This window comes from Pinus tabuliformis, chromosome 1_1, assembly GCF_031772625.1.
Source record: "Pinus tabuliformis cultivar Carrire ecotype Pingquan chromosome 1_1, CPIR1, whole genome shotgun sequence".
Taxonomy (NCBI): Eukaryota; Viridiplantae; Streptophyta; class Pinopsida; order Pinales; family Pinaceae; genus Pinus; species Pinus tabuliformis.
Window position 1 is genome coordinate 263,668,785 of NC_142297.1, and position 12,668 is coordinate 263,681,452.

The 12,668-nt window shown below is 36.5% G+C and overlaps 1 long non-coding RNA gene and 1 pseudogene across 1 annotated transcript; both read right to left on the reverse strand.

Annotated features, from left to right (window-relative positions):
* Positions 1-3,932: 3,932 nt before the first annotated feature.
* Positions 3,933-6,360, reverse strand: LOC149212548 (uncharacterized). Its single transcript, XR_016250246.1, has 2 exons — positions 6,192-6,360; positions 3,933-4,156 (listed from the first exon to the last, which is right to left on the reverse strand). It is a non-coding gene; the product is annotated as an uncharacterized LOC149212548 (long non-coding RNA).
* A 231-nt stretch (positions 6,361-6,591) lies between these two features.
* On the reverse strand, positions 6,592-7,080 carry LOC149212549 (nucleoside-triphosphatase-like; annotated as a pseudogene).
* Between the last annotated feature and the right edge of the window lie 5,588 nt (positions 7,081-12,668).

Consider the following 12,668-nt stretch of genomic DNA (forward strand, 5'->3'; position numbering starts at 1 on the left):
TTCTGTGACTAATAATTATACGCATATCTTTTTCACATGCAAGAGGGTTTATATCTGTCCATTTCGGATTTGCTATCGACTCTGTTCAGGGGTTATCATAACCCTGTTATTGAGATTGTTCTACATTTCGCTACTGTTTTCTCTTTGAACTTAGAGTTCTTTCCTCAGTTAAAAATTCAGTCCAACTATTATATTTGAGTCGACTTCCATGGTTCACACAGATTACTATAACCATTTTCATAATATCATTAAAGAGGAATAGGCTGGTAGCTGTTAACTTAGTTTACTTTCCACAGTACAGTACAGAAACATTTTAACAGATAAGTAAGTGATAAACCATACCTGTTTATCTGCCAAACCTCTTTATAATGCTTGTCAATCCACCCGTCCGTAGGAAGTCTTCGCTGAGCTTCCACCCCCAAGCACTTGCAGGTCCTACTCGACCGCAATATCACTGGTCTCGCCAGTCAACGCTATCTGATCCTAACCAGACGTAGCGTGCACAGGAAAATTTCCTTTTCCACTTATGCTATCTGATCCTAACCAACATAGCATTCTTTTTTTTCATTTCCTCTCTCTGCCATCTGATCCTAACCAGACTTGGCATTTTTCCCCTTTTTTCCTCTGGGGTCTCAACTACCTCCAGGTAGTTAGGGTAACTGATTCCTCAGTTACTAACCATGATTAATCATAACTCAATTCAAAATGGTACCAACACAACTGTCTTTTTATTAACATAACATTAACAACAGGATTATACATATTTTAAATAAAGTCTTTGTTCCATAATTACTTCACTAGTTACTAGCATTTACTTTTCACAAGGGGTGTTACATAGAACATCTTTCTCACCGGGCTCATTAATACATAGCTATATTCATAACTAAATGTTTACGTTGATTCAGGTTCAGAAAACCCACCCTTATCATGCTAGTTCAGGTTCATAATTTCCCACTTACAAAACAATTTTCATGAAGCTCGCTTTTTAATCCATATTTAAATTCATGAATAAACATACTATGATGACTGAGGTTCATAACTTCCCACATGCTCAACAAAAATCCAACTCTTATACAAACCCTTCCACTATAGGGCTTGTTAATGCAGAGTTAGATTCATAACTAACGGTTTCCATATATAATGCTGATTCAAATTTATAATTTCATAAATTTTGAAAAAAAATCAAATCTATTGGAACTCCTTTCTTAAGTTCAGATTTCTTATAAATTTTGAAAAAACTAAAATCTATTGGAACTCCTTTCTTAAGTTCAGATTTCTTATTGGGCTTATTAATGCAGGGTTAGATTCATAACAAAGTGATTACACATGTAATGCTAATTCAGGTTTATAATTTCACAAATTTTGAAAAAAAAATCAAATCTATTAGAATCTTTTTCTTAAATTCAGATTTTTTTATTCGGCTTATTAATGCAGAGTTAGATTCATAACTAAGTGTTTACACATATAATGTTGCTGCAGGTTCATACAAAAATTCAAGTCTCACGGAACCATTTTCTTAAATTCAAATTTCTAATTGGACTCATTAATATAGAGTTAGATTCATAACTATATATTTACACATAATATATAGATTCAGATTTATAAATTTACACATTTTAACCCAAAAAAAAAACAAAATTACATTTTAACAACTAAAAAATAAAAATAAAATAAAATAAATTATAATCTCATAAAATTACTTTTTTAAATTTAGATCTCAAGCAACACCTTTCTAAATTAAATCATGTGGAACCGTCTTTTTCTGTTAGGCTTACAGTCAATCATAACTAAAGCCTTACATGTATAATCTCAATGGGTTTATCTTTTAATAATAAGGGTTTTTTTTCCTGGGAGTTCACATGTTAAATTCTGAAATGCGGCAAGGTATTTACATTGGAACTAGCTATTGTTTGTTAATATTAGTGTCGGGGATATCAATATTTTCATTTTTACTTATAAAGTAATTTAATAAGTTAACTGAAATTTAAAATTACAAAACTACAAATCCATTCTTATTTATAACTTATAATTATAAGTTAACTTAATGGGTTAACTGGACTTTAATATTTGCAAAATTACAACCAAATCTCTTCCAATGAAGGAAACTTTCCGGAGGGTGTCTCTAGAATGCCTATTCCATTATTATATATATATATGAGAGAAAAAGAAAAGAACAATTATTATATATATATATATATATATATGAAAGAAAAAGAAAAGAACAATATAAACTAGCAATTGCCCCAAAAGGTGCTAAAAGGTGCAAATAGAGGCCGATAAGATTATTAAATTGTGATAATTTCAAAAGGTGCAAAGAGAGGTCGATAAGATTATTAAATTGTGATAATTTCAAAGACATGTACAGTCCCAGATGAATATAGGATTAGGCGTTGGGTTAGTTTGAATATAAGATTAGTTTCATAAGCTAGTTGTTGCCTGCTATAAGGAATAGTCCCGAAAGAAGTACATCTTTCAAAATAATAAATATACAGCATGAATATAGGATTAGGCGTTGGGTTAGTTTGAATATAAGATTAGTTTCATAAGCTAGTTGTTGCCTGCTATAAGGAATAGTCCCGAAAGAAGTACATCTTTCAAAATAATAAATATACAGCCAACCAAATTGAAAGAACTAATCTGAGATCAGACAAAATACTTTAATCATTGAGAAGATCAAGATCAAACTAGTTCCAAATTTTTAAGTGCGTGAGTAAATGTTATAACTCAATGTTATAACTCACTGCTTGGGCATTTTAAAACAACAAATTGTATCACTGAATTTTTTCTGCAAACTGCTATTATTGAAATTATATAACTGATTACTGGCTAATTAGACGAAAACTTTTACATAAAGAAGCCATCCTACAAAATAGTGCTGAGGAAGAAATCATTCACAAAAGTTGCACCTACCATTATATCTATTTATTTAAATCCATGTCACTGTCAAATAACTTTAATCTAAAAAGTTAGCTTGGACAGGATTCCAATCAATAAAACAAAAGACACTCCCCTTCCGGAGAATTCAACAAGAATGGGACCTTGGCATCACAAATCCATTTAAATTTTAAACCTTCAATCTAACTTTGTTCATCAATGTAGAGTAATCCTGGACTGCTTTCAAATTGGAAATTAGCTCCAAAATAGCAGTTATATCAAATGGAAAAAGTGGGAAAAAGATGTTCTAAATGCAAGTTGGAGGGAAAAGAAAAAATCAACAAAAAGTACTATCCAATATCTGCCAGATATGTTTCACTTGTAAAGTAGAACTTTTACAACATCCGGTATCTGATTTCTTTAGGGACCAACGACCTGGCATCAATAGATATGATGCTAATTGAACGTCTTTTGTCAAACCTCGATCCTTGAGTCCAAAGACTCAAATAACTTTGGACGTGTTCTATACTTGCACTGCATCATAGACAAATTTGAACTTTGACCATCAGAGGTTGCTCGTAGGCTGATTCTCAAGTCATTGAGGACAACAATACTCCTCCAAAATAAACGCCCCTTCAAACATGTATTTAGCATACCCAGCATGACATTTAGATATACAAATAGAAAAAATGAAAATCTAAACAAATTTCCATCATTTAACCAGGTATGGTGTGGGAAAACTTACATCAGTGTAGTCTTGATCAGTTAACCACCATAAACACCTGTTCGTAGTGTCATAAACTCTCCTACACACAAATGACGATATGCCTGAAGGAAGTTCAACGCCTTTCCTGAGAAATCCAACTTTACATGGATGAAGCAATGAGGCAGCTGATATCTCATCTTTGTGAAATGAAATAACCAGTTGTATAAACACACAATGAAATCATGTAAGACAGACATTAAAGCTTCAAAATATCTCATCTGTTTGCAACTCTATTGAATATGGAATAGCAAAATAGCAGATGTGTAATAGATCATAATAAGCATACCAAATGAATATGAGTTCACAGCGTGTGCTGATTAATTGCTTTTACCATATACAATTGTCATAAGGTCCATGTGGATGATGGTAACCACATTAGCCCATCCATATTCTCTTCCACCGCAAGATCGGTATTTTTAGATAAAGGTAGCTTGAAAATAAAAACTGGTTGATACGCTAAGAATGCCAACTGCCCATCTACGTTACAGGCTTAAGCAGTTGACGAAAATATTCCGCCTATCATAGGAGAAATAACGTTAAAGCCATGAAACTTAACACTGCCTAATATACAACTTACAGTAATAAAAATGTGAAGACCAAAATACCAAATGTCTAGAAAGTAGGAAAGCCTTTATGCATATCACTACAACAATAGGACTCAAAATAACGACATAAAATGAGCTCCCTATACAAAATCAGGGAAGGTAACTCTACACTAAAATACGTAGCCTATGACAGCAAGTCGTGAAGTTAAAACTGTTTGCAGTTATTTGAAAACTACTCAAAATCAAACAAGAAAGGTTAAATTTTTCCAACTTGTAAATCTCAACCACAAGCTAGCCCCAGAATACCACTCGTGTAGATATTTAAAACGACAAATATTCAATTATATGTGGTGCAACAGTTTTTAATCCAAAAACAGGGCTTGACTGCTTGAACGAAATCAACAACAACTCTATATCTTGTAGCAATGATATCGGGGATATCAAGGTTGGAGACTTAGACAATTCCAACAACCAAAAACTTCAGAAAATCATAACCGAGGGGAACACACTTGCAAACTCATGAAGTGTTAAATAAACCTAAGATTTCTACGGTACAAGTCACCACAATGTATAATTGCATATTTTCACAAAAGAAAGAAGTACTACATATAAGACATTTACAGTTTTGCATCCAAATGGGAAAGAGAACGCGGAAGCTTTCAAAACCTAATCGAGTCGCTAATTTCTTCACCGACCTCAAAACTATGCCGTTCAGGCGATATTTTCTGGGGTTTCTCTCTCAAAAACAAGTGCTAAAGCTTTCAAATATGATTGAACGGTGGATTTCTATGAGCATGCAAAACAAAAGACCTATGATAACAGAAACGACATATATTCAACAAGAGCCTTACCTGTGAGGGTTGGCATGTAGTGGGTGATAATGTTGAAAAACTTTCCAGGAAGACCTTATGCATTTGTTGAATGAATCTAAGATCCAAGTGAAATTGGGAAAGATTTATCCAAGACAGATAAACAAAATTCTTGGTGAAAACCTCAGAGAGAGGATTTGTAACACTGAAGGAGGGTTTGCAACGGCTTCTAAGTCCGAGGAGGAAAAATATACCTGTGGTGTGCTAGAGTAGGTTTCACCTCGAGCACCAGAAGAGTGAGGTTGCAGAGCGCCAACAGCCAAGGGAGATTTTCAAATCAATTCACGCAGTTAAAATACGAGAGACCGATTAGATCATAAAGTTAGAGCATAAGATTACCTTAGAGAAAAACTTAATACTGGAAGAATCGCCAACTGTACCGTGACTTGGGACAGGCAACATGTGCCGCTGTCGTTGTTGCTCTTCACTCTGCCGCCCATGCATAGCCTAGCATCTTTACCAATTTTCTCCTTTAAAGGAACAACTATTATTATTTTTTTCTCATTAACCTTCTGAAATTTTTGTTTCATTTCCCGGCTTTATAGCCTCCATTCTTCGCTAAACCAGCTACATCATACCAATTCTCGTGAAATTTCACAAAGCGATTAAGAAAAGACGAATAGAACAAAATTTCCTCAGGAATCTCAAAATGAGCCGCGTAAATTCAAGATTTGTAAGGTTTCCAAACGGGAAAGAGAACGTGGAAGCTTTCAAAACCTAAACGAGTCGCTAATTTCTTCACCGACCTCAAAACTATGCCGTTGAGGCGAGATTTTCTAGGGTTTCTCTCTTAAAAACAAGTACTAAAGCTTTGAAATATGATCGAACGGTGGATTTCTATGAGCATGCAAAACAAAAGACCTATGATAACAGAAACATCATATATTCAACAAGAGCCTTACCTGCGAGGGTTGGTGTGTAGTGGGTGATAATGTTGGTGTGTAGTGGGTGATAATGTTGAAAAACTTTCCAGGAAGACCTTACGCTTTTGTTGAATGAACCTAAGATCCAAGTGAAATTGGGAAAGATTTATCCAAGACAGATAAACAAAATTCCTGGTGAAAACCTCAGAGAGAGGATTTGTAACATTGAAGGAGGGTTTGCAACGGCTTCTAAGTCCGAGGAGGAAAAAGATACCTGTGGTGTGCTAGTGTAGGTTTCACCTCGAGCACCAGAAGAGCGAGGTTGCAGAGCGCCAACGGCCAAGGGAGAAATGAGAGGCGTGTTTCGGAGTTGGGATCTGCTTGAAATGGAAGGGACGACCAGAGATGCAATGAACCTGGACCTCATTCCGTGCAGATACATCGCCAGATGTCGAGTAAGCAACCATGCCAGATGTCAATAGGAGAATGAAAGGCTGAGGAGAAACATCGCCAGATGTCGAATAAGCAATCATGCCAAATGTCAATAGGAGAATGAAAGGCTGAGGAGAAACAGAAATTGCACGACAGATGTGAACAATTTTCTTGCTGAATGTGCACGCCAACTGTTAAGCTTAGAAATAAAAGGACGACGAAAGGCTCACTCAAAGGAAGGCCTATCGGCCTAATAATAAATTAATAAATACCCTGAGTAGAACAAGTGATACTGGTCTGGCAGCTTCAGGGACAACTTCCATAGCACTTTGGAGAAACTCCTTTAAAGAATTTGCAGCCTCTTCAGGGTTGTCTGCATAGGTTTACAGTTAAACCTGGTTTCACCTGCCACAAATTAATCAATGAAATTTAATGAACTTTTATATATGTAAAGATAAAGATGAAGTTAAGTATCTCTTAATGAAATGAAGTAAATTGGGGATGCTCTTTTGGCAAACTCTATGCCAACTCCATTAATGGGAAATTGGAATGAACTCCATATTGTCTCCAAAGTTGTAAACATGGACTCTGCTTCCAGTGCTGCCAGCATCGAACACAACAGCATACCGCCTGCCTTTATATGAAAATTTTTGGGCAACAGCATTGCATAACCAGATTAATGCAAGGAAGGTAAAGAGATTTATGGCAGTCTGGCTGTAAATTGCCATCGCCATCGCCCCTTCTGCGAACGAAGTATTTGGTTCCCGCTAATGCTCTATGTAAACTCTCCCATAATAAGACAAAGTTAAAGATCAACTCAACACATTTGGCTGCACTTGATTTGCATTCCAAATTTTGTCACGCTTTAAATCTGTAAACAATATTATAACATTGTTGTCCCGACTCCCGATTCACAGGCTATAGCGCACAAGATTAGATTTTATCCGGTCAAATCTTTAGTGGGTATTAATTGGGCCATCAAAATGGTAGATGTGAAGAATAGAGTGTAAATTCTATTAACTCGACTGTCAACCAAGTCGTAAATATATCAATTATATATATATTAAAAAATTGAAACTTGTGATTTTCTAAATTATCTACTGGTTAACTATAACGTGCTTATTTTAAAATAAACTACATTTAACTGTAAAAAAAAAGCAGAATCCAAATACATCGAGATAGCTTGAGGTGCAAGTAATAAAAGTCTAGGTACATGTTGAGATTTTCTGTTTGGGATGAAATAGGAAAAAATCTCTGAAGGTGACAACAATAGGAATTCAGTTCCTAGATTAGCTCCAGTTTGTTGGGAGGGAGTTAATGCCTCCTATATTTGATGTGAGGGAATTAATGAGGCTGTTAGATTCTCTGTGCTATATAACAGGAAACCATTCGGATTTTTGCTAAGAGAGTTTTGTGAGGCTTTCATGATGTAATCTCCAATTTGATTAATAAATTCCTGATGCCTATGTTTGGTGGACGTAGCCCAGATTGGTTGGGTGAACCACGTTAAAAATTGTCTCCTATGTGCTTGATTGTTTTGCTGTGTTAATTCTGTGTTTATTTAATTTTGCTGTGCACCTGAACCAACAATTGGTATCAGAGCTTGTTGGAGGTGCTGCCTGGAGGATCTGATCGAGGCGCTGCGCTGATCGATGATGGAGGTGTTGCGTTGATCTGTTAGCGCTGGCGGACTGTGCTGGAGCGCTGAGGGTGCGTTTGTTTTGGACGTGACTGTTGCTGTGACCTGCTGCGTGGATTGCTAGAGGAATAAGCGTAAGGCACTACATCATAGTGAGGAGTAAAGGTATGCGCATTCAAAAACGATTGATGTGTATTTTTTGAAAACGGCGTGGACATATTTTATTAAAACAGCGTGAATATATTTTGAAAAACGGCGTGGAGTGGATTGCTTGTTAATGCGTGGAGATGGAATTATTATCAAACGGTGTTAATCCATATTTACAAACGGATGTACATTTCCAAGACTGCGTGAACGAGAGTAATTTCCATTTGTTTGCGTGATTAAATTGTGTTTGCTGCGTGGGAGGTGAATTTATAAACACCTGCGTATCGGCGTGGAGATACATGCGCCGGTTTGAGTAATCGCTGCGTGGGGGCTTCAAATGTTTTGTGACAACGTGAAACTGTCTTTTGCACGCTAGTTTGAAATTATCTGCATAGTTATATGTTAAAACTTTAACAAATGCGTGCGCAGTGATATTCTGTTGGAACGAATCCTCGATTCCTTCGTTAGGAAGAGGAATGTGGCAGAATGCCGGTGTTTAACTCCTTGACTGGCCTTTGTCAACGCAGAATCTAGAGACCACAGGTTTTTTATGCACTTTTTTGCCTACGCAAATGATCTGGATCCTTCTGTTTGGATGCATAACGACGGCACTATATATATATATATATATATATATATATATATATATATATATATATATATATATATATATATATATATATCTATATATATATATATATATATATATATATATATATATATATATATATATATATTTGCTGGTTGTTTTATATATATTTGCTGGTTGATCAAACAGTTAAATGAAAGCAAATTAGAATAAAAGGCAAGTGTATGTATTTTTTTTTTTGTGGGGCGGAATTTGCACAAGTAAAAGGAAAGTTTTTTTTTTTAAGGAAAGTAATATAAGTGCAAAGGGCAGTTTTTTTTTTTTAAAGGCAAAGGCAGAAAGGCATAGGCAATTTTTCCTTTTATTGCTGGTTGGATATTGGAGATTACTGTGTGTTTGTTTTTTGCTGATACAAAATGGCGAAAACTCAAAGTGCCCGTTTTGAAATTGAGAAGTTTAATGGCAAGAATAATTTTGAGATCTGGAAGGTGAAGATGCACGATCTGCTGGTTCAACAAGGTGTGGAGAAAGCATTGTTGGGGAAAAACAAAAGGCCCCATTCCATGACGGAGGATGAATGGGATGAGATGGATGATAGAGCTCTGAGCGTAATTCGATTATGTCTGGCGGATGATGTTCTGTTCAACATTGTGTCAGAGAAAACCGCCGCAGGCTTGTGGTTGAAGCTTGAGAAGCTCTATATGACGAAATCTTTGACAAATCGGATTCTCCTGAAACGGCAGCTTTACGGTTTGCGGATGAAAGAAGGTACCTCAATTGCTGATCACCTGAATGTTTTTAATACCTTATTGGTGCAATTAGACAGTCTAGATGTGAAATTTGATTCAGAGGATAAGGCAATAACTCTATTGTGTTCATTGCCTGAATCCTGGGATCACTTTGTTACTTCCATAAGCTTTAGTACATCAGATATCCTTGAGTTTGACGATGTTGTTGGAGCCTTGTTGGCTGAGGAGACGAGGAAGAGGTTGAATGCAGACACCTCTACATCAGAGGTAATGATGGCCAGAGGTCGCTCACGAGAGAGACACTCCGGGGGAAAGCATAGCGACTCTCGTTCGAAGTCCAAAGGAAAGAAGCCCAAGGTGAAGTGTTGGCATTGTGGCAAGGCTGGACATCTGAAAAAGGATTGCTGGAAGCGAAAGCAGGCTGCTAAAGAAGGCTCTTCGACAGAAAAGAAGGAAGCCAACACCACAGATACAGGTTCAGTATCCAGTTCAGGTATGAGTGATGAAGTATTGTCAGTTAATGTTTCAAAACATGATCAACATTGGTTGTTAGATTCTGGGGCATCTAACCACATGTGTATACATAGAGACTGGTTTAAAAAATATAAATCAATTGATGATGGTGTTGTGTACATGGGTAATGATGTAACATGTAATATTGTGGGAATTGGGAGCATACAACTGCAAATGTTTGATGGGACAACAAAAATATTAACAGATGTGAGGCATGTACCAGATTTAAGGAAAAATTTGATTTCATTAGGAGCACTTGATTCAAATGGATATAAAACTGTAATTCAAGGTGGAGTTATGAAAATCTACAAAGGCATCTTACTAGTTATGAAAGCTAAGAAAGTAGGAAATCTATTTCAGTTAGAAGGTAGAACTGGGTCAGATCATGTGTCTGTGTCTGAACATGACAATAGTTCCATTCACTTATGGCATCAAAGATTGGGGCATATGAGTGAAAGAGGATTGAAAATTTTGGCTGACCGAAAGTTACTTCCTAATCTAAGATTTGGAAAATTGGATTTCTGTAAACATTGTCTGTTTGGTAAACAAAGTAAACAAAAGTTTAAAACAGGCAAACATACTAGTAAAGGCATACTTGATTATATCCATTCATATGTTTGGGGTCCAGCCCCTACAGCGTCATATGATGGCTCGTCATATTTTGTGTCATTTATTGATGACTTTTCTCGGAAAGTATGGGTCTACATGTTGAAAAAGAAGTCTGATGTTTTTTCAGTTTTCAAACAGTTTAGAGCATTGGTAGAAAACAACACTGGTAGAACAATAAAATGTTTAAGAACTGACAATGGTCGTGAGTTTTCCTCCAAGGAGTTTGACAGCTATTGCAAGGATGCAGGGATCGAAAGACATAAGACCACGGTTTATACTCCTCAGCAGAATGGAGTTGCTGAACGCATGAACATGACTCTTCTAGAGAGAGCAAGGTGTATGCTGAGTAACGTCGGGTTGCAGAAGGAGTTGTGGACGGAAGCAATGGCAACAGCTTGTTATGTGATAAACCGATCTCCATCAACGGCAATAGGTTGCAAGATTCCGCAAGAGGTATGGAAAGGACACCCTTGTGACTATTCTAAACTCAGAGTGTTTGGTTGTGATGCATATGCTCTAGTGCCTAAACATCAGCGAACTAAATTAGATCCAAAGTCTAAAAGGTATATCTTTGTTGGGTATGGTGATGGAACAAAGGGATTTAGATTGTGGGATCCTACTACCCGCAAAATCATCATCAACAGAGATGTAAAGTTTAATGAATCCTCTCTTGTATAGTTAGAGGTAGATAGAAGATTGAAACAGGATGATGTATCTGATTTCCAACATATTCAATTTGACATCATTTCTAATGATAGTCATAACGACCATAGTTCAGATTATAGTCATGAACAGGTTTCAGAATCAGATTATGAACAGGGTTCAGATGGAGGACATGAACAGGTCTCAGATGGCGATCATGAAGAAATTCCTACAGATGATAGACAACCAATTGTGGAAGCACCAGAAATATTCTTAAGGAGGTCTACAAGGATCAAACGCCCTCCGAGAAGGTATGATGATCATGTTACTTCAGTTGCTTTGATCGCTAATGATTATGAACCTTTGTGTTATCAGGAAGCTGTAGAAGGTTCAAATAGTGACAAGTGGAAAGCAGCCATGAAGGAAGAAATGATGGCCTTAGGTAAGAATGGCATGTGGGATCTGGTTGAACTTCCCAAAGGCAGGAAAACTGTGGGATGCAAGTGGGTGTTCAAGCTGAAACGGGGTGTGAATGATACGGAAGACAGGTACAAAGCGAGACTGGTTGCAAAAGGGTTTTCTCAGAAAGCTGGCATAGACTTTCATGAGATATTTTCACCAGTGGTTAAAATTGTTTCAATTAGAATTGTGTTAGCATTAGTGGCTTTGTTTGATTTAGAGTTGCAGCAGTTAGATGTTAAGACTGCATTTCTACATGGTGACTTAGATGAGGAAATATATATGGAACAACTGGAAGGGTTTGTTCACCATCGCAATGAGAAATTTGTCTGCAGGCTCAAGAAGTCATTATATGGCCTAAAGCAGTTGCCTCGGCAGTGGTATAAGAAGTTTGATTCTTTCATGTTGAGTCAGAAATATGTAAGAAGTGAATATGATCATTGTGTTTACTTTAAGCAGTTAAATAATGGCATGTTCATTATCTTAGTGTTGTATGTTGATGATATGCTTTTAGCAAGCAAAAGCATTGAAGAAATCAACAGGTTGAAGACTCAGATGGCAAGGACGTTTGATATGAAAGATCTAGGAGCAGCAAGACAGATTTTGGGAATGGAGATTTTCAGAGACAGGAGCAATGGTAAGCTATGGCTATCACAACAAAAGTATATTGAGAAAATACTTTTGAGATTTGGTATGGATAATGTGAAGCTTGTTTCAGTCCCTTTAGCTTCCCATTTTAAGCTTTCTTTAAGTTTATGTCCTAATACAGATGAAAAAAGGATTATATGTCTTGAATTCCATATGCCAATGTAGTAGGGTGTTTAATGTATGCGATGGTTTGTACTCGACCAGATATTTCACATGCAGTTGGGGTTGTCAGCAGGTTCATGGCAAATCCGGGTAAAGAACACTGGTCAGCAGTGAAATGGGTGCTTCGGTACTTGAGAGGCACAAGTAGTTATTGTATTTCAT